We start from the raw sequence: 22,280 nt of genomic DNA, 5'->3' as shown, positions 1-22,280 counted from the left end.
AGAATTTAAATGGAACGAGGGAAGAAGAGAAATTAATATATTTTCCCTAAGCTGCCCAGGCAGGCATCTCTCTTTAGGTGGGCGGCCCCCAGTGGTCAGTGCTTGGCCCACTAATCTCTCTCTCTAACAAAGAGTAGCCATAGTGACTTTAACTACTTAGACCTCTAACTCTTAAGTTCTCACTCAGCTCCAGTACATCACCTGGAGTGTGGTACTATGGAATGGCACCTGGATTTGGAGTTACACTTCTCCTCTCTGGATCTCAGTTTTCAAACTTGAGATTTGGACTAGATGTCTTCTCAAGTTTCTTCTGGCTCTAACTACAATCCTTTGATCTGAGTTCTAAGCCCAGATACCTGTGTGTTCTTGGGAAAGTCTCTTGGGGTCTCAGTTTCTTCAATTAAAAAATAAAAGGGTTGGACTAGATTCTAAGTCTAATTCGAAGTCGATGACTTAGAATAACCGTATGACCTCCAACTCTCATTTAACAAAGCTTTATTATATCACTCTTTTGTTCAGAACACTGAGTTAGGTCCTGGAGAAAGTATTGAGTTAATTGTAAGATGTGCTGCGTGCCATAATGGCGTGGAGTTTACTCTCTTGCTGTTCAATCATTTTAGTTGTGTCTGATTCTTTGTGATCTCATTTGGGGTTTTCTTAGCAAAGATACAGGAGTGATTGGCCATTTTCTTCTCCAACTCATTTTACAGATAAGGAAACTGAGGCAAACAGAGTAAAGTGACTCATCCAGAGTCACACAGTTAGTGTCTGAGGCTCTATCCACTGTACCATCTAGCCAGTCTCTAGTTGAAGGCAAAAAACATCGATGTAAATCTTACATTTTTAGTGCATTATAGAAGTTTAAAGTTTAAATACTTAAAGTATTACATGAGACCTGAAAGGAAAGGAAATCTTGAATGTACCACTCTCACTTTAAGCTTAACATATTGAATATAAATATCATCATTTTCCAGCCCCAAATAAGCTTCCTCTCTTACTTTCCTCATTTCTATCAACAATCAAATGATATTATATTAATAAAGCACACAGCACAGTGCCTGGCACCTAGTGAGCACCTAATAAATGTTTGTTCCCTTTCCTTTTCTTCTCCCTACTAATGACACCATCATTCTCCCTTGCTTGGGATGGAAACCCCAAATCTACCAAGGTCAAGTTCAAAGGTGGATGGACAAATCCTCCATAAAGTCAAATTTTGGTCATGATCAGAGAAATCTTTAGGAGTGAGGTTAGGTAGGGTTACCAGGCTTCTTCCTCCTTTCCCCCATCATGTGCTTTCTCCTTAACCCTCAAATCCATTCTTCATTAGTCACTAAGCCCTGTGGATTTGCCCTTTGAAACATCCCTCAGATTCAGCCCTAGCCATCTATTCTAGCTCTTGCTGCTCTTTTCTAGGCCTTTGTTGCCTTCTGTCTAGATTGTTTTCATGACCTTCTAGCCAGTCCCTCCACCTCCAGTGTCTGCCCGTTCGTTCTGCCAGTCTTCTTAAACATTGATTTCTTCTTGGTACCCCCTGTTTAGGATCCTTCAGCGTCTTCTGATGTATCCAGACCAAGTGTGTATCAAACTTCTTGCACAAAGCCCTCCACAGTCTCCCCCAATTTACCTAATTTCATCTCCTATTGTTCTGAACTGCAACTTCTCTCCAGTTAGCCTGTATCCTTCCTTACATCCACCACTTCTCATTCTTTGCTCATGCCTTCGGTCCTTCCTTCTCTCTCCCCTGCCAAAATTTTTCTTCCTTCATTTCCAACTATATAAATCCCATCTCCTCCCCATGGCTCACTTCAACTGCCATCTCCTCTTCTAAGCCTTCCCTAAGTATTCTGATCCACACTCCTTTCTCTGATTTGTATTTCCTACAATCTGGTCCATATATAGCATACAACTTAATATTTGATTATGCAATGATCCATATTTGGTTCTAGTTGTTTCATGTATATGTGTTTTGTCTCCTGAGAAGATGTAAGCTCTTCTCTAGTTGTCTGGGTTTTAATGGTTCAGAGTGATTATAAATAGCAATTGTTTCTGTTTTGACTAGAAACTCTGAGGATCTTCCCCTCCCAGATTGATTCTTTTATGAAGGCAAACTAGGCCATCTTTGGCCTCAGTTCTTACCTAATCTTTACTTACTGTATGGGTATTACCTCAGACAAACTGAGACCTGGGAAAGACCTTAGCTGAAAAAGGTCAAAAGCATCCTGGCACGTTGCCAATCATCCTGACCTGTGTCTTGCCACTGGACTCCAACGGCTGTGAAGGAGAGGGTGAGACTGATGACTTTGGACAGCTCTGCCTCAGTTAAATGCAATTTACTTGCAAGTCATGACATCACCCTCTGATTTCTCTGATCATAGGAAAAGTTGTACTTTATGGAAGATTTCTCCATCCACCCTTGAACCTTCCTTGGGTAAATTCCATTCCAAGTGAGGGAGAATGGTAGTGTCATGTGTAGGGAGAAGGAAAGGAAGGGGAACAAATGTTTATTAAGTGCTCACTATGTGCCAGGCACTGTGCTGTGTGCTCTACTAGTATTATCTCATTTGATCATTGATAGAAATGAGGTAAGTAGGAGAGGAAGTTTATTTGGGGATGGAAAATGATGATCTTTACATTCAATAGATTAATCTTAAAAGGAGAGTGAGATATCATCAAGACAGTCATTGGTCCTCTTCGAGAAAGAAGGACAAACAGCAATAAGCTCTTCTTCATCAAATGACACATATTTCTTTTTCCCTCTTGCCTGAGTGCTGATCACTTAGTAAGGACTGACTAAGTAGGTGATGATTTTGACTAATGTGGAAATATGTTTAATATAATCCTACAGGTATGAGCTATGTCATTATCTTGGGGAGGGGAAAAGGGAAGGAGGGAGGAAGAAAAAAATTTGGAACTCAAAATCCTGTACATGTGAATGTTGAAAACTATCTTTACCTATAATTAGAAAAAATAAAATACTATTAAGGGGGAACAATGTGATGATTTGACTTATTTCGACACAGAGGGTCGATGACAGGGCTGTCATTCCATCTCAAGTAGCCTAATTTTCAAATGTAGCCCAGAACTTATATATCTTTGTCTTTGTGATTAACCTAGGGTCCAGCTTTAGTATTCTTCATCCTTACTCCATTGTTAAGACCAGAAGATCTGCCTTCTCTCAGAAGTGAACAAGAGACCTTCATTATAAATCCCAGATGACTCTGTTAGCATCTACATTAAAGGTGGCTCCACCCTCCCTGTCACCCCCACCCCCTGCCATGAGACAGATTGGAGAATAGCAAACAAAAAAGAAAAAAAGCAATGATTCTGCTAACAGAGCAAGTCTCATCTCTGGGTCTATTTCCTCTTTTGTCTCCTGTCTCAGAGGGTGGTTGTCTGATGCTGCATGCGACTAAAGGAGGCTCAGTAAAGGAGGTCTGGAAGGATCTTGGAGATTCAAGCTGAAATGATTTGGAGTCTTGGAGCCAGGTTCAAGGGTGAATGAACAAATACTCCATAAAGTAAAACTTTTGTTACAATCAGAGCAACCTTTAGGAGTTGGATTAGGGTTAACAGGCTTCTACCCCCTTTCCCCCATCATTAGACCTTTGAGCTTTTTATTCATCCTTAAGTTCTCTATGTATTTATTAGGATAGACCCTCTCCCTTATTTCTTAATGGTCTCTTTTCTCCTTCTTTTATCTCTTTTTGCTTTTTCCTCCCCTGCCCATCCATCCCCTGCTTTTCTCTAATTTGAGGGCCTGTCCACTGTGGGAAATTAAAAATAAACAATCATTAAGGACTTCTTCTTAACTTCTTATTTTTTTCCTCTATTTGAAAGCTCAGATTCCATTTACCAACTTTATTTTTTTTACCATAAAACAAAAACACAAGATGCCATATTATATTCACAGGTCCATAAGATCTGAGTTTCCTGCTAACTTGGGGAAGGCATTGAAAACCAGCTTTGTTTCCTTTCACAGAATCACCAAATCTCTGAACTGGAAAGGAATATACAGGTATTCTAAGCCTACTTGCATTTGACTAAAAATCTTTTCTTTTTTAAAATATTTATTTATTTATTTTTAGTTTACAACATTCAGTTCCACAAACTTTTGAGTTCCAAATTGTCTCCCCCCTCCTTTCCATTCCCTTTCCCCAAGATGGCATGCAATCTGATATAGGCTCTACATATACATTCACATTAGACAGATTTTCACATTAGTCATGTTGCAAAGAAGATTTATAACCAATGGAATGAACCACGAGAAAGAAGAAGAAACAAAACAGAGTTAGCAAATGGTATGCTTCAATCTGCATTCAGACTCGGTCATTCTTTCTCTGGATGAAGACAGCATTTTCCATCATGAGCCTTTTGGAGTTGTTCTGAGAACCTTGCATTGGTGAGAAGAGCCAAGTCTATCAAAGTTTGTCATCACACAGTGTGGCTGTAACTGTGTCTAAGAATCTTTTCTAGAGCATCCTTGAAAAATGCTCATCCACTTGGAGTCTTTTACAACCTCAGTCACCACCATCCTTATTATTTGGATACTTCTTTCTCTCTCCCCTCACCTCCCTGCTTCCTCACGTGATCTGACCTTCTGTTCAATAAGTACTTTTCCAGCTGAGATATGGAGGAAAGATTCTCAGTCCAGTCAGCCATCTCTTCTTTAGGCACGTGGATGGAGCTTGTTTCAATTATCACCTTTTGGATATGGGTCAGTCTGATTTGCCACACTTAAATAAATGTCATTTCCATCCTTCTGGCTTTCATTCCATGTTTCTTTGTCCTGTCAAAATCAGGGGAGAGGAAGCTAGTCAATTTATTTCCCATGTCTGGGGAGGGTGCCTGGAAATAAGAGGCAGGAAAATTTGCCCTTGGCATTTTGGCACGTGTTAAATCTCAATGTGTTTTATTTTTCTCCCCTCGATACAAATGATATCTCTTCTCCCTCCCCACCCCCACACACATCACTTTGAGGAAATTTTCTCAGAAGAACCATGTTGACTGAGCTGACTTTATGCCCATATCGCAATAAATTCAGCACCTACTATGTGTCAACCACTGTGCTGGGCACTATAGGAGGTACAATAAGATAGAACCTTGACCTTTTTGAGAATTTATAATCTTATTGGAGAAATAGTACTTTCACACACAAAAAATAATTCCTTTTCCTAGTCTTCTCTCATGCCCAAGGTTCTTGAGATTTAGTCAGGAAAGAGGAAAGGAGCCAGACCCTTCCCTCCTTCAAGATTTCTGCTATGCATTTGAAGTCTGTCATACCTCCAGGAACTGGCCCCCTGAGTCTAGCATCTGTATGTTCTTAGATTTCTGTCTGGATTCCTTTGGCTTGCTTCTGGAATCACTTATCAGCAACAAACAGACCAGAGCATTTGCTTCCATATCTTCCACTTCAGCCCCCTCTGGCTTTCCACCCATAAACATTGTCAAACCCAAGATCAGAGAATTGCTCCAGAAGACAAGGTGGATTGACTTTCAGGTGGTGCAACCCATTTCTGTCTCAGTCTGAGACACTCAGGGATGGCTGGTGCTATTCTGGCTTGGAGAAAAGAACTCCCTTTTTGAATTTAGTTCTCTAATTCCTTAGCCAGAAGGATCTAAGAGCTTAAAAGAATCTTAGACATAATTTAAAAGTTCCTAACTGTAGGGCTAAAGTCCATGGCTGTGTAGATGCTCATCCCAAAATTAGCATGGCCCTCATATTCAGAACAGACCTTATGGATAGTCTTTGAAAGTATTCTGTGTTTTGGAGCTCCCTACTTAAATCATCACTGTATTAGGGCATCTGCATTATTCAAGTTCAGGGACCTTCAGAATTCTGGAATCTAAAGACCAGAACGATTTTAGAGCAGGACTGTTCACTTCTTAAGCTAAAGTTCTATTGGGATCTTCCTTGTAAGTCAATTTTACACAATAATAGTTGAAGCTTACCTTTAGTGTTTTTTTTGTCAATTCTCTTTCAGTCCCCTCTCTCATCTTACCTTTGCCTAATGCTTGGTCTTCTCATACCGCTCTCCTGGCTTCGGAGGTACTCCCAACACAGTACCCCATAGCGGCTAATTCTCCTTACAAAACTCTCTATATTTTGAGCTTTGTCCTCCTTTCTTTCCCTTTCTCTCTGGTCCAGGTCTTCTTGTCCTTTATCACATTCCATTAGGACTCTTCACTATTGTTGTTTTTATGGTGATAACTTGGGGTACTCATTGTAGGACCATGGATCACCCTGAAAATTCCACAATATAAACAGAGGAGCTCTCTACATATATATGGGGAATTCCCTATCCAGACCCAGTAGTTATTTAAGAGCAGCCCTGGGATAGTTTCATCTTGGTATACCTGGCATGTGCTTTGCTCCTTCCTGCAACTCCAAATGCTTCTGGGTTCTGCTATCTTCTTACTCCTGTCTCATCTTATACAAGCCACCAGTGTCTGAAGCAGTGGACATGCTTGCAGCCTATAGAAACTACATAGAACTTTTTCCACATTAGTGAATTAATCAATCGATAAAGCTTTTGTTCAGGGTTTCCATGCTAGCTATCAAAAGTTTAAACACAAAAGTGAAAATGGTTACTGCCATCAAAAAGACAACATATACATATATAAGCCTATGCAAAATATAGAGTATTGGGTCAGGGTAGGGAAAAAAGAAAGGCACTAGTAGCTGGGGCCATCAGTATAGACCTCACATAGAAAGAGGTACAGAAGCCAGTTTTGAAGGGAACTAGGTATTCAAAAGAGAGAGACAAGGAGGATTGGCAAGGACAAGTTAAAGACGTAAATGGGAAATGGAATGTCATGTGTGGAGAATAGTAAGAGGGACAGTTTGACTGGACTGTATCATGTGTGATGCAGAATAATATATAATAAATCCGAAAAGGTAAGTTTAGTGTCTAATTGGGAAGGGTTTAAAATGGCAAGGGAAGAAAAGTGAGGACATACAAGGGCTAGAGATGAATCCAAAGGCTATACTTTCAACCCAACTAGAAAATGTCCTAAAAATCACTGAAAACATAACAAAATTAAAATCAGAAGACAATTCCAGATGTATGTCTGCTGAGGCCATGGAGCTCAGGAACTTAAACTCATTTATCATCCCAGATATACCAAGCCCTGTTTACATATGCTAGGTAGTAGCAGACATGTTTCTAGATTTACGTGGGCCTTCCCTGTCCACTTAGAAGTTAAGGGCCATTTCAGATGTACCCCATTGGATTAACAATCAAGAAAACTTCTTGAGAAGAGGTCAGTCACATAAGTGGAACAGTGATTCTACATTTAGGCCACACACCTTAATTTATTACTTGTTACAAATCCAGTTATATGAAGGCTAGTTGCTTAGCATTAGTAGTAGTTAATGACCCAATCTAGAGAGAAGTGAGGACTAATTTTTTGGTTTTCTGGGCTGGTAGTAAAAATGAAGCAATCCATTTTTCTTATAAAGAGTAGTTTTTGCTAATTCTAGCTATTGATAGTAGTAGCTTTTCAATATAAAGCTGATGTCAAAACACCTCCTCATGTCACTTTCATGTTACTGTTTCCAAACCATCCCATTGTCACTCTGGCAATCAAACTTGTCTCTCCCTCCTCCAAACCAGACACTATCCTAAGAACCACTATGGAGGCAAATAGATGAGCTTTTGTCTTAACTTACACAGAACCAGGCCTCCACATCATCTTGGCCATCACCTTTACCAAACCATGCCATTGGTGGGGTACATTGTCCCTCTACCTTTTCCAGATCAATACCAGCAGGTATTGTCTTACTTGCTAGTTCCTGGCATCACATATTAAGGGCTGGGCTTTAACAAATGTTCTGTCTTCTCTCTTCCCCACTCCTCCTCTCCCTTCCCCTGCCTTCTTCTCCTCTCTTCTCTCCTCTCCTTTCTTCTCCCTCCTCTTCCTCTTTCTTCTTCTTCTTCTTCTCCTTCTCCTCCTTCTCCTTCTCTCTCTCTTCTTCTCTTTCTCTCTCTCTGTCTCTCTCTCTCTCCGTAACTTCTGTCTTTCTAGGTGACCTTTCTTAGGCATCACTTGCCCTTTGCTCTTCAACATACAGGGTCGTGTCTGGGTGAGTCGATGTTTCTGTGTATAGTGCCTAGGGAAGAGGGAGAAGAAAGTTTGTGAGGTGGGGAGGGGTTTGTACCAGCTGTGAGTATAATCCCAGCATTCCTTGTTTTTATATCCAAAGTTAGATGACCTTTTAAAAAACAATTCATTTGCAACTGACAGTTCCCAGAGCACCTAATTCACTACTGATGTTTTATATATTAAAATAAAAGCCTATAAATAGACAATGGATCTTGCGTCAAGAAATGACAAGTGCACAGAAACAATCTCACAAACAAGCTTTTCTCTTGGGCTTCACACTGTTTTGCTCAGGCACTGCAGGCGTCTCACAGATCGTGGGTGTTTAGGCAGATCTGCTGCACCAGCTCTTCTGAAAGCATCAGCGGTATCTGAGGGTTTAGGGTGATGGTAGTGGCTTTGTTTCATCACAGGTCTTTAGCTTTATCAAGGCTGGTAAAATTCATAGCTACATCTTCTGTTTTTTTCCCCTCAATGAAAGTAGCTTATATAAATGAATATCTAATGTTCTTTATAGAAAAGGAAAAGAAAACACACATACATACACATGATCATTTTCTTTTGATATCAGGAGAGATCTGATTCTTACTTAAAAACCTTCTGTGGATCCCTTTTGCCTACTATTTTGGAATTAAACTCAGGCTAAACATACAAAGACCTTTACAAACACACAGGCACCTAACCAGAAAACTATTCTCTTATTCATAAACGCATACAACCCTTTCCAGCACAACTGTGTTCATGGAACAGTCTTACTAATCTCTAACCTTTTCTAATCAAACACAAATCACTATGGACCGAAAACACTGAGACTGGTTGCCACCAACAGAGTCTCACATATAAACCTGCCACCAGAATGACATATGCTCTGGGCCTCACCAGTAAATAGAAACTCATTTACCCTCCGCTCAGTATACACATAGAACAACCCACCAACCCAGTCTGATACAAACACACACCTACACACTGCTCAGAACAGGCAATGTGTGGCCTTCTCCACCAACTGAGTCCTTCACATACACCCTTCTTTACTACCCTTGCTCGGTGCCCACAAACCACATAGCTCCACACCTGCAGGTGGTGATTTGCATGGTGTAGCCTCTCCCATGAGGCTTTGCCCAACTAGGTTTCCTTTCTGAAGTTGGGAAATGAGCAACTTGCCTTTAAAAAGGGAGGGAAACAGACACCAGTAATTCTCAGTCAGGGTTCTGGCATTTAGGTGTTTCAAAGCCCTCCTCCAGCTATTTCTGGCCTCATTGTCTGTCTTGGTCTGGGAGGAAGACCTGATGGTGATTCTTTGCTTTAAAGGCAGAAATGGAACATTGTTTCTCCTCACTTTGATTTAATGGCCAAAAACAGTTATAGGAAACTGTTCAGCAGATGTTTTATGGAACTCAAAAAAAGATTGGGTCTTGTAGAGGGGCTATTTTTAGACTAATGCTTCCTACGATTGAGGGCTTGGTGCTTACAAAGGAGAGGGAGAGGGAGAGGGAGAGGGAGAGAGAGAGCCAGCCCTGAATACTTTGATTATTGGATGTTTTTTCTTTCACCCATTTCAGAATGCAGTAAATGGACCCAGAAGGCTATAGTTATAGTGGCTGGGCACAAAGTGGTTCCAGCGGGAAAGGAGTCCAGACTTTTTTTCTCCTTTCACACCGAAGTGGTTAGTTGACTAAAAGAAAAAACGCTCTGGACTTTTGAACTATGGTCATACTGAGGCCCTTTAAAAAATGATGATACTGGCTTTCTTTTAGGATCCCTTTCTTCTAGGAAGTCAGTTTTGGCAAAAAGTTTTTGCCCTTCTTTTCTTTTCTTTTCTTTTCTCTTCTCTCCTCTTTCCTCTTTCCTTCTCTGCTCTTCTCTTCACCTTCTCTTCCTTGGCAATCTCATTCATTCCTTTGGCTTCAACTACTATCTCTTTGCAGATGACTCTCAAGTCTGTCTCTAGGCTTGACCTCTCTTCTGAACTTCAGACTTAACATCTCCAGTATTTTATAGGATATTTCTGCTTGGATCTCCCACCAACACTTCAAACTCACCATGTTCCAGCTGATTATCTTACCTTTTAAAATCCATTTTGTGATTTCAATATTTCTCTTTCTCCTTGTTTGAAATGTGGTTAGCTTTGAGTCTTTATTTTTTTTAGTTTTTATAAAGTGTCTAACTAGTTACCAAGTCCAAACAACTCTACCTGAACAAGTTATCTTACACATACTTCTTCTTTATTCCCACTATCATTTTTGTTGGACAGGCCCTCATCAATATCAGTCCAGATTATAGCAATAATCTTTGAATGGGTTTTCCTGTCTTTACTCACTAATCTTCACCCCTCCTCAAGCTAACCACTTTTCATATCAATTATTTTCCTTATATATAAGTTTGGTCTTCAGTCTCTTCTGTTGGGTTTTTTTTTTTTTTTTGGCCTTCTAAGTAGAGTTTAAACTCCTTTGATTAGCATTCAAAATTCTCCACAACTGAAAGTTTCCCTACCTCCATCCAAGCCTCCATCCTAGCCTCCATCCAAGTTTATTTCCCATCCATCTATTTTTTAATTCCCCAAACTCTACATGAGAAAGCAAGAGAATAAGAAAGTGGCCATGTTTAACCCCATCAAGTGCTGATTCCAGATGCAAAGGCCTCACTGAGGCACAGTTCAGTTGGAGAAGCAGTCTCCAGGTAAAGCCCAATGTCGTGTCTCACTAGTCTTATTAGTCCATGGAGGAAACACACCATACCCTCCTTACTTCAGACAAAGTAGACATCTCAGTGTGACTCTGGTCACATGCTGTTCTCTATGCAAAGAATTTCCTCCCTTTTCCTATTCACCTGTTGATTTTCTATTCCTTCTTTAAAACCCAACTCAAAGCCACCTTCACCAGGAAGCATTCCCTGACCACCATGTTGATAAGAGCCTTCTCTTCAGTATGGCCTGGTGTTGGTCCTAACTAGAATAATTAGGAAACCTCAGAGGACAATAGATATATCTCATGACTGAAGTGACTGTCCTCAGTGTCTGTAACCACTGCCTAAAGCTCCAAGGAAGAATTCTGATTACTGGGGGCTTTCTGGAAAGCTCAAAAATGAAAGTTTTGTGTCAACCCAGGAATAGGGTGAATTCTCTCTAGTTACCCATAATTTCCTTAAGAACATATCCTGAAATTACTCTTGTATGACTCAGAATAAGGTGAGGTGGGAGATCTGTCTTAAGACTCAATACCTTTAAGGCCAGGGACCTTTTTATAATGCCCTAAATAAGTTTTATTCAGAATTTCTGAAGCAGAGTTCACAATGGACCTCTTATGTTCCACTGCCTTTTAAGCCAAGTCTTGTATATCTTGTTACATCTCTTCCATCTCCTGTATAGTTGAAGTCCCTCAAAAACTTTAACTGGCCAGGCATCTCTCTTCGCAAACTTCTCCGTCTTTTTCTCTGTCTCAGTGTTATCAACTTTTTCTTCCAAATACTTACAAAGTTTACTATTTTCTTTTAGATTTTCTCTTAGGACTGCCCAAAGAATTCCTGGCTCTGACTGACCAATATTGTGGGCATAGACTGATTAAACTCAGCTATTGTGAAGGAGGATTGGGCCTGGAGTCAGGAAGATCTGAGTTCAAATCTGGTCTCAGACACTTACTATGTGACCATAAGCAAGTCATTTAACCCTATTTGCCTCAGTTTTCTCATCTGTAAAATGAACATGAGAAGGAAATGGCCAACCATTCCAGTATCCTTGGAAAGAAAACCCCAAATGGAGTCATAAAGAGTTGGACACAACTGAAAAACAAATAAACAAACAAAAAAATGACAACTTTTGTGAGAAGTTATTGTAGGTCCTGGAAAGTCCATGGCTTTGTATTGTGCCGGTACATGCCAGAGGAGTTTTGGAAAGAGCACAGGGGCAAATTAAAGCCATCATAAAATTCCACTTCATACTCATCAGATCAGTGACACTGACAAGAAAAGGAAGAAAGTACAAATGATTGGGAGGCTTCAGGAAAACAAACATGTTAATGCATTGTTGGTGATACTAAGAATTAGTCCAGCAATTCTGGAAAACAGTTTGGAACTATGCCCCCAAAGTCCCAAACTCTGTATACCTGTTTACCTTTTATCCTACATACCAAAAAAATCAAAGAGGAAAAGGATCCTACACATATATTTCTAGTAGCTTTTTCATAAAGGCAAATAACTGGAAACTAAGAGAGTTCCCATCAATTGGAGAATGACTGAGTGGATTATGGAATATATAATGGAATATTACTGTGTCATACAAAGTAGCAAAAGGAATGCTTTCAAAGAAACCTAGGAAGAATTATATGAACCGATGCTGTGTAGAGTGAGTAGAATGGGGAGAACAACTTATACCAACATAACAACACTGTAGAGACAAACAATTTTAAGAACTCTGATCGGTGCAATGAGAAGCCATGAGATCAGAGGACTGATGCTGTCCACCACCTAACAGAAAGTAATAGAATTACTTTGAAACACACATTTTTTGGACAAGGACAACACAGGAATTTGATTTGCTTAACTGTGCCTATTTCTTCCAAAAGTTTTGTTTTTCTTTATGGGAGTGGATAGGAGGGGAAAGAAAACAGTGATTTAATTGAAAAATAAAATAAAAGTTTTTTTTTTTTTTAAGAGAACAGGGAAATCCTACTGCGATATTTTATTTTGGGCAGCAGGCCTGATAAATAGCCATCAATGTGCAAAGGGTTGTACTAGGTGCCTCCTAAACCCCTAACAAATATGTAAAACATTGTCCTGGCCTTGAGAAATTTGCAATCTAGTTGGGGAGAAAAGACATACATAAACCAATTAGAGAATATTCTAATATAACACGGCTTTTAAAAAAAATCCACTTGTTTTGCTAAACCACAAGAGTATGTGGGGTGTAACAGAAGCCATTGTAAGCACCACCCTGACTGATGATAGAAAGCCTGTCAAGGGAAATAACAGTTGAGTAATGAAATGTCCGTATAGAAAGATTTAAAGTTGGAACCATCCAGAGGTACTGACAATTAAAACTGAAGTTTACATGATGTTTTCAAGTTTATGAAGCATCTTACGTATTAATTAACTAGTTGAAGTCTGACAACAACCCTTTGCGATGAGCAGTACAGATATAATTGTTCCCATTCTACCGAGAGATTGTTGTCTCCCAACTACACATTTTACAAATGATGAAACTGAGATACAGATAAAATAAGTAACATACCCAAGGGCATACAGCTAGTGAATGACTTAGGTAGGACTTAAAACCCAAATCCAGCAATGCCTAGAACATTGTTCTTTTGTCTACGCTGAAGATTAATGCCTTCCCACTTGTATGTCAAAACTGTTGATCAATTTGCAAAGAAAAGGAACAGGATGGGACAGAAAAGGCAAGAAGGAGTAGAATTGGAGAAAGAAGAAAAAGAAACAGCTTTGTACTCCTTTCTCCAAATCTATGTATGTCTATATATTTATACGTATATATACATACACATACACACAAGAGTATGCAGGAATCAAGTTGTACTAACTCTCAACAGGCAATTGTTATTTTCAGTGTGATCACCTCAGAAATCAGCAAACACTATAAATCAGGGATTGACTCTTCTTTGTCTTAAGATAGTGATGGAGAAAAATATTAATAATGCAGATTGAATTCATTTTGAGAGATAGCATATGAGTTATTTTGGAAAATCCTCCTTAAGATTGAAGGGAACTGTTTCTTTTCTTTATTCCCCCATATAAATATGCCCTGACAATTTCTGTAAGTTCCCTTTCTTCCTCATTTTAAAGAGCAGGCTGATTGATTTACAAGGTATCCCAAAAGTCTTAGTGAAGATTTAAGCCACTAAAATTTAAATATATATTCATTATTTGCACTTTTGAGTGTCTCAGAAGTTGTGGTGTAGTTTTAAGCTATTAAAGCTTAATTGTTTATTGAATTATTATTTAAGCTTTGATGGCTAAAAATTGCCCCACGATTTTTGGAACACCATGTATTATCACCCTTTCTTAACCATGGGAGACTCAGTCAAAAGAATTGGGGATGTTTAGCTTGGGAAAGAGGAGAGTGAGGGAAAGAGAGAAATGTGATCACTGTCTTCAGGTATGGGATAGGTTCTCATGTTGAAAAGAGTTAGACATGTTCTTGGAACTAGAATGAGAACTGGTGGGTAAAAGTTAGAATAAGGTAGATTTCAACTTAATGCATGCAAATATTTCTTAACAGTTACAACTCTCTACTGATTCTCTTTTTTTTTTTAAAGTGATATTGTTAATAATCTTTCATCATCCTCCAAAGAAATTTTAGTTTTGTGTTGCTGTTGTTATATTTGGTGATTCAGTCTCCTTGTCTCACTCAGACTGGGTGTGGTGGCCACACAAAAGCTGGCTGGTAAGCGCAGGGGCTTCAACATGATCTGTTTCTGACCTGAGCCAGTTTGTTCCTCCTTTGCCAGCTTACTGTCATCCTCCCGTCCCTTTCTAGGGGGCTCATCATTTTGGGGCCAGCCTTAGCACAAACACCTGACTGACTTATCTCAGAACTCCTGAGCTCTAGCTCAGCCTCACCAGCCTCACCCTCCCTAGTAGCAGGGATTACAGGCATGCAACGCCATGACCAACTGATAAGATTTTACAGTGCTTTTATACTCTAAACCACAGTTGCTCTTGATTCCCATATTTCTCTCCTCTTTGCAAGACAGGTAAGTTTAGGGTGTCTAGGCTAGGGCACCTTTTAATTTCTTTTGATTTCCTTGTTATGGCAATTGATTTACATTAGTTATACTTCTACATGAAATTATTATATGTAACATATTATATGAAATTCTATATGAAATTATTATAGTCCATGACCTTTTTTCATTCACATCCCATTTTTCATGATCAATAATTTCTTTAATAGTTCAGGATGGAATTGATTTAATAGCAGGCCATATCTTTTTTCATTTTTAATTATTTCTTCTAACTTTGTACTAATTTTGATCTTTGCCATACTGTCAGTGCTTTTTAAAAACATATATTTTATTTTTCCCCAATTACATGTTATAACCATTTTTTCAAATATCTGCTGTTGTTTTTTCCCTAAAGTTTGATTAGACAGCTGAGTCAGGATAAAACTAGTTGAAAGAGTTTGTAGGAGACCCAACTAATCTTGAGGATACTTAAGAATAGAAATGGAAAGAAGGCTACCAACTGAAAAAGAAAAACAGGAGAGATCTGCAAAGATTTTTTTTTCGTAACAAACTTTTTTCATCATCAAGGAGAGGAGGAGATATGCAGCACTTGGGCTCCAGCATCACAGGCCTACATGTGACAATAGAAGAACTAGAAAATGTGCTAGAAATTAAAGAGAACAAAGGCAGGAAAAACAGACAGATTAGATCAAGTGTGCACAGAAGAGCTCTTTGTTGGAGGTTATGTAGTTGTGAAGGTGTTGAGGGATTGATTTTTAAGGTATATGACAGTGGGAAAGGTACTAAAAGGAATGGGGGAAAAAACTCATCAAAACTCAAAAGAAGCTATGGTGAAAGCACCAACAAGTATTGATGTCTATGCTAATTTTTCCATCCATATACAAATTTTTTTTTGAGGGCTTAGAATGGTGGACCTAGAGTCAGGAGGACCTGAGTTTAAAATCCAGCCTTGGACGCTTACTATATGTGTGACCCTGGGCAAACCACTTATCCTGTTTCAGCCTAAATTTTCTCATTTGTAAAATAAGAATAATAATAGCACCTACCTCCCAGGGTGGTTGCAGGGATCACATGAGATATTTGTACAGATCTTAACATGCTACAAAAATGTTAGCTATCTACACAAGGATATCCTGGATGGAAAGCAGTACGTTCCTTGTCCCCGAAAGTATTCAAGGAGAAACTGGGTAACAACTTTACAGGGATACTGTGGACCCCTATATGGGGTCTTGACCCACAATTTAAGAAGCGCTGAAGGGGACTAAAGTATAAAATATTTAAGGAACCCTGCTCTAGAGGACATTCAGGCTGCAAGTAGGAGGTTAGCTTATACATTTTCTCTGAGGTCCCTTTCTGCTATAAGAGCACAGAATTTAAAGGTCAATTCAAGAACCTCCCAAATTATTTCCTAAAAATCAGTCTTGATAGTATATATGTGCATATGCATATGTATTATATATATGTTCATATAATTAGACACAAGGGTACATAGGAACCAACTTATACTGGCTCTCAAGAGCCAAATGCTACTTTCAATGTGATCACCTCAAAAATAAGGAAATATTATAGATCAGGGACTGTTGTTTGTCTTGAGAAAGTAATGGAGAAAAATATTAATAATGCAGTTTGAACTTAAAAAGTATGTTGTGAGTGTACTTTTTTCCTCACAGAGAGCTGGTTGTTAAACATTTACCAACACTCTCTTGTGTATCATGTGTATTGTGGACCCCTTCAGCAGTCTAGGGATCACTTCTCAGATCATGCTTTTAAATGTATAACATGGAATATTTGAATTACAAAGGAAGCCTATTTACCTACCTACATATTATCTACATATACACACATACATGCACAAGTGTATATTTGCATATATATGTATGTATAGTTATTGATATGATTCTGGTGGATCAGCACAGATGCACACTCGGCTCAGTGACTGAGATTTGAAAGAGCTTATAATTAATCTCAAAGAGGCTGCTAGGGCAATTCCATGGCATGGCACTGTAAAACTTGTTTGAACAATTCTATGTCAACATTGTGAGAGTAGGTATTATAATTAGCTTTGGACAAGACCTTACTTCCTGTTTGTGATTTCATATTTATTGAAGCTAGGATAAATAGACCCTGAGGTAGCTGTCAGACCAGGAAGGGTTTTTAGGGCCTATATCCTGTCCTGGCAGGGAGATAGGGTCAAATGATCTAATGGGTCTTTCCACTAGTAACTGCTATGGCAGCTGTGGTGTTAATGGAAGTGTCATTAAAACACCAGGCTATCCTGTGGAAAGACTGTTCAAAGACCAAATGGGACAGAAGAAAGTATAGCAGGAAAACCCTGGGGCTGGAATTGGAAGACTCTGGTTGGCTTTGCCACCTGGGTGACCTTGGATACTGTCATATCACCTCTGTCTAGGCCTAAGTTTTGGCATCTGTAAAATGATGGGGTTGGATGACCTATGAAGTCCCTTCCGGCTCGAACATCCTGTAACGTTGAATTTTCTTTTTCCACCAACGTAAAGATGTGATAAGTCAAGGCAGTCGTGCACATTTGAAACACATGAAAAATGTGATTAGAGAATAGATGTACCAAAAGAGAATCTCCAGGCTCATTTAAATCAATTCAACAAGTAATTTTTTATGTGCCAGCACTGTGCTAGGTGTTGGAGACCTGACCTTAAGAAGCTTATACTTTACTGGGCACATACATTAAATACATAGATGCTCATCTAGTCCAAACTGTCCAGCTGACTTGACCAGTGAATACTTGGGGTGATAAACAAATTAGGAAACTGAAGAACAAGAATAATTGTTCAAAGTCATAGAACTAATTAGTAGCCAAGCTGGAATTAGATCTCAGGGTCTCTGGTTCTGTGCTACGCATTACAATCTCTAAGTGTGTGTGACCTTGACTACCTTGACCCTCACTGTCTGAAGGCCAACGTTTCCCCTCGGGTTCTCCAGAACCCTTAAGGGAATGGGGGGATTTTTACTTTTTCTGCCATAGACTCAATCCCAACCAATTTTGTTGCTTTGATTTTAGGTGTCTCTAGGACCCCAATTCCATTCTACTACTTGAGAGTCAAATTAGCTTTTACAGAAAAATATTTACTTCAAAGCTATAACAAGAACACACACATAAACATTGCCCTCTGCCCCTCCCCCAATTCATGGGAAGGAAGGCAGAACCCCTTCTATATCACCCCAGTCTCTAGGGAGAGGAAAGGGATTAAGTTCACAGTTTAACTCACTTCCTACATAGTCTATTCCCACCAGGTTCCAAGCTCAAACCCCTCCTGGGCTTAATCTGGAGTACCAGGGCTTCCCTGCTGGCTGCCTGGAACATCTGTCCAGGAATCCTATCTCCAAGGTGACCAAAGCTCAAGTTCCTAGTCTAGGAACTCTGCCTCCTGCCCCTAGAACTGAAAAAGACAAATAAAACAGACTACAACCCCAAGCCTGTTTCTCAGGACCACAGGACCTAAAAGGGAGGGAAAGGGTGAAAGATAGTCTTTTATTGGGAGTAAAAGGATGTTTCCTTTGCCTAGTCTTGCTTTACCTTTGAAGTTAACATTCCTTTGTAAAAACTACTTAGACTGTCAAGTGGTTAAGTGGAATTGGGATAGAGGGGAACCCTAAAATTGAGGGAACACAATCATTGGGGGCTTAAGCCAATGGTAAACTAAATACCCCCCAAATCCCTTTAAGGGTACCAGAGAACCATTGGGAAGGGTAAAATGTAACATACCTGTCCTTCAGGCAATAGAGGCCTGAGTCATCACTACTATACATGTATGTCTCAGTTTATTTGTTTGAAAAATAGAATTTTTATCATTAACAATCAATAAGTATCAGAGAATCATGGGGTTAGTATTAGGTAGTCCCCTCACTTGCTTCCGTGAATGATAATGTCTAATCTAGGGTTTCTTAATCTTTTCTTTTTTGGTCATGGACAACTTAGGGCAGTAAAGTCTGTGAATTCCTTCTCAGCATCATATTTTTAAATGCATAACATAAAATAAATACGTAGGATTACAAAGAAAACCAACTATAATGAATACAGTTATCACAATTTTTTTTAAAGTTCACAATCCTAAGTTTAAGAAACCCTGGTCTAAACAATTCAAGATAAGCATGGAAAAGGTCGTAAAGTTACCAAAGCCTTGATTCTTTCCCTTGAAACCTGCACAGCTCAAGCAACGCAGTCCCGGATTGCAAACTTCCTGTTTCATCTGGCGGTTAGATTCAATTCGATTTAACACAATTCAACATACACTGTTTTTAAAGTGCTAACTCTGTGTGCAACCCTATGTTAGATACTTTGGAAAGGAAGATAAAAATCAATCTGATCTTTGTCTTCATTAAACTTGTATTTCACTGGAAATTTCGCACTTCTATGCTGCTACTGACTGGGGTTCTGCTGTGGGTGAGGGAATGGATTGCCTGCCACAGAGGTAGTGTTGTCAGATAAGAAGGCCACAGGGCTGAGAATTGGGTGAACTTGATCAGGTCTTGGCTCTGGTACGAACTGATCTTAGAAAAAGTTAGCTGTCTTATTTGTGCCTTAGTTTCTTTCTCTATAAAATGGAGACAATAATACTGCCTTCCCTACTTCACAAGGTTGTGGTGAGAGCTAAGTGAAATGTGGAATATTGGATTGGTAAGGATCTTCTCCCATTGAGGCAATGGACACTCTGTGTCTTAATCTGTTGTCTGAGAAAGTGGTTTAAGGCTCGGAGATTTCTTCTTCTTCTTCTACCTCTTCCTCCTCTTCCTCTTCCTTTTTTTCCTCTTCCTCTTTTTCCTCCTCTTCTTCCTCTTTCTCTTCCTACTCTCTTCCTCCTCCTTCTTCTTCCTCTTCTTCTTCCCAGCTCTGAGCATAGTAGTAGATGTAGTCAGTCAAAAAGCACTTATTAAGCACTTACTGTGTTCCAAGTGCTGTGCTATACCTGATTCTGGGGGATACAAAGAAAGATAAAACAGTCCCTGCTCTCGGGGAGCTTAGGTCTAATAAGGGAGACAACACCACCAATCAAGGAGTAAGCATTTATTAATCACCTGCTGTGTGCCAGGCATTATGCTAAGTGTTGGGAATACAAAAAGATGCAAAAGACAGTCTTCATCCTCAAGGAGCTCATGATCTAATAGGGGAGACAACATCAATCAATTAACCAATCAGAAAACGTTTATTAACGACTTGCTATGGGCCAGGCACTATACTAAGTTCTGGGGATACAAAAAGAGGCAAAAATTAGTGTCTGCCCTCAAGGAGCTCACAGTTTAATGGGGGAGACAACGTGCAAACAAGTGAGTACAAACAAGCTGCATACAGGGTAAGCAGGAGGAAATCTTAGCCGAAAGGCATTAGCTTTAAGGGGGACCAGGAAGGTCTACTTGGAGGAGATGAGATTTTAGCTGAGACTTGAGGGAAGCCAGGTGGCGGAGCTAAGGATGGAGAGCATTCCAAGCGTATAGCTCACATAACAGGTACTAAATAAATTCACACTGATTTATTGGGGTACAAGATATGAAATTATGTCTAAAAGTTTTAAATATACAAATTATACAAAATTATAAATTACACAAATTTTAAAATTATACAAATTTAAAAATTATACAAAATTATACAAATTTAAAACTTATGCAAATTAAAAATTATGCAAATTTAAAAACAAGTTATTAACCTTTCTCTCCTCTCTCCTTCTAGACAGGTTTACTGTTAAGCAATATTTTCTAGGTTTCTTCTCCAGGCTGTAACATTCAGTGTGAATGTGGAGGGAGAAGATCACTGAGCTAGGAGAATGTTATTGCCTTTCTTTTCAAGCTTCACTATTTTCAGTGGGTTCAGAGGGCCGTGAAACCACTTCTTTCCTTCATCAGCCTTATCGATATATACACTGCCCACTGTGTGCTCCTTATGTGATCTGCATGTCCACCGGGCATCCTGTTGTGTTCCCTCAGGCACAGGAGCAGGAAATGAGCCTTAAGCATCTTTTAAAGTAATCTCTATGAAAATGATGCTGCCAGTCAGTAACTTGTCTCGATTCTAATACTTCAGGCTATGCAGGCCTCAGAATAAAGGTCTGATTCATACTCATTCATTGACCGCTTTATTTGTAATTTCCACCTCCCTCCCCCCTCCCCAATATTATAAATTCAGACAACCAGGAATGCAGGCTTCCCAGATGAGGTTTTACACAAAACATACTTGTCTGCCATTTGCTTCAGGCTTACTGCCTGCCTCTAGACATTCTCCCCTCCCTAACCACGGTTCTCAGAAACGCTATCAGTGTATTAAGAGAATCTAGGACTGGGAGAGAGGAGCTGTCTGAAGGCAAAAGGTGAGAGTGTTGAATGCAAGGAAAAGATGGAAGTAAAAGGTTGGAGGGCTCCTATCAGCTGTCTGCTCTCTCCTGTCTAAAGCAAACAGGTCAGTCTTTGACTTGTAAGTGCCTTTGAACAAAGATTGGATGGAGGACAAGAGAGGTAAAGGTTGATGCTGGCTTTGTAGGGTGCTGTGAAATGAACCCTCCCTCTTGCCAGATTACATATGATTTGTGTTGTGAGCTACATGGGTGGCATTCAGCTTGACGTTCATGGCAGTGAGCCCAAAAAAAAGTGCATTTAGTGGCTTTTTCGAAAGAACTTCATGCAGAAATGTGATTCTGTAACAGGACACTTTGGAGCTATTGATTCAGAAATTATATGGGCAATTTCACATAGGATTCCATACCAAGAAACACAGGAATCCTGCCCTCCCCAGCTCCCACAGTTTGGGGTGTCTCAGCATGGAAACACGTACTAATTGGCTCTGCATGCTTTATCTTCTTAAGCCCCCGAATGAGAGAGATGATATTTTGGCTCCATACTACTGACTGAATGAATTTCAAATTCTTGAACCTGGCAGTGAATGCTCTCTACGATATAACAGCTCCTGGATATTTCTGACTTTATCTCACACAATTCTCCCTGCATCCTCTCCCAGGGGTGGAGAACCTGGGGTGTTGAGGCCACAAGTGACTCTCTAGATCCTCGAGTGTGGCCCTTTGAATCCAAACTTCACAGAACGAATCCCCTTAATAAAAGGATTTGTTCTGTAAAACTTGTACTCAGTCAAAAGGCTGCACCAAGTGACCTGGAAGACCACATATGTCCTTGAGGCTGCAGGTTCCCCACTTCTGCCACCACTATGAGAAAAACACTTGAAGAATCAATTAAAAGTAAAGATGAAAAGTGACAAAAGGGGAAAAATGACACAGTCCTTGTTCTTGAGGTGTTTAATTTTATTAAATATAAAACATATTAAATGTTAAAAAAAATAACATGGCAAAGTCAAATGTGATAGGGACAAAGGAGTAATACAAACGAAGCACCTGGGGAAAATTTCAGGTGGGAGAGGAGACTTTAAGCCCGGGGCAAATGCTTCATGAAACAGTTGATGGTCACACTGATCCTGTAAGTTAGAGAAAGATTTCATCAGACTGGTATGAGGAG

General features: G+C 39.6%; 1 long non-coding RNA gene across 3 annotated transcripts; it reads right to left on the bottom strand.

Moving 5' to 3' along the window:
- Positions 1-3,015: 3,015 nt before the first annotated feature.
- On the bottom strand, positions 3,016-19,023 carry LOC140505507 (uncharacterized). Of its 3 annotated transcripts, none has more exons than XR_011967539.1 (4): positions 18,943-19,023; positions 6,355-8,110; positions 6,000-6,241; positions 3,016-4,786 (listed from the first exon to the last, which is right to left on the bottom strand). It is a non-coding gene; the product is annotated as an uncharacterized lncRNA (long non-coding RNA). The 3 variants fall into 3 exon arrangements; XR_011967538.1 differs by lacking the exon at positions 18,943-19,023 and adding an exon at positions 9,060-9,232; XR_011967540.1 differs by lacking the exon at positions 18,943-19,023 and adding an exon at positions 8,646-9,036.
- Positions 19,024-22,280: the final 3,257 nt, after the last annotated feature.

This window comes from Notamacropus eugenii, chromosome 5, assembly GCF_028372415.1.
Source record: "Notamacropus eugenii isolate mMacEug1 chromosome 5, mMacEug1.pri_v2, whole genome shotgun sequence".
Classification (NCBI taxonomy): domain Eukaryota; kingdom Metazoa; phylum Chordata; class Mammalia; order Diprotodontia; family Macropodidae; genus Notamacropus; species Notamacropus eugenii.
The sequence above is the reverse complement of the archived record's forward strand: the minus strand, read 5'-3'. Positions and strand labels throughout refer to the sequence as shown.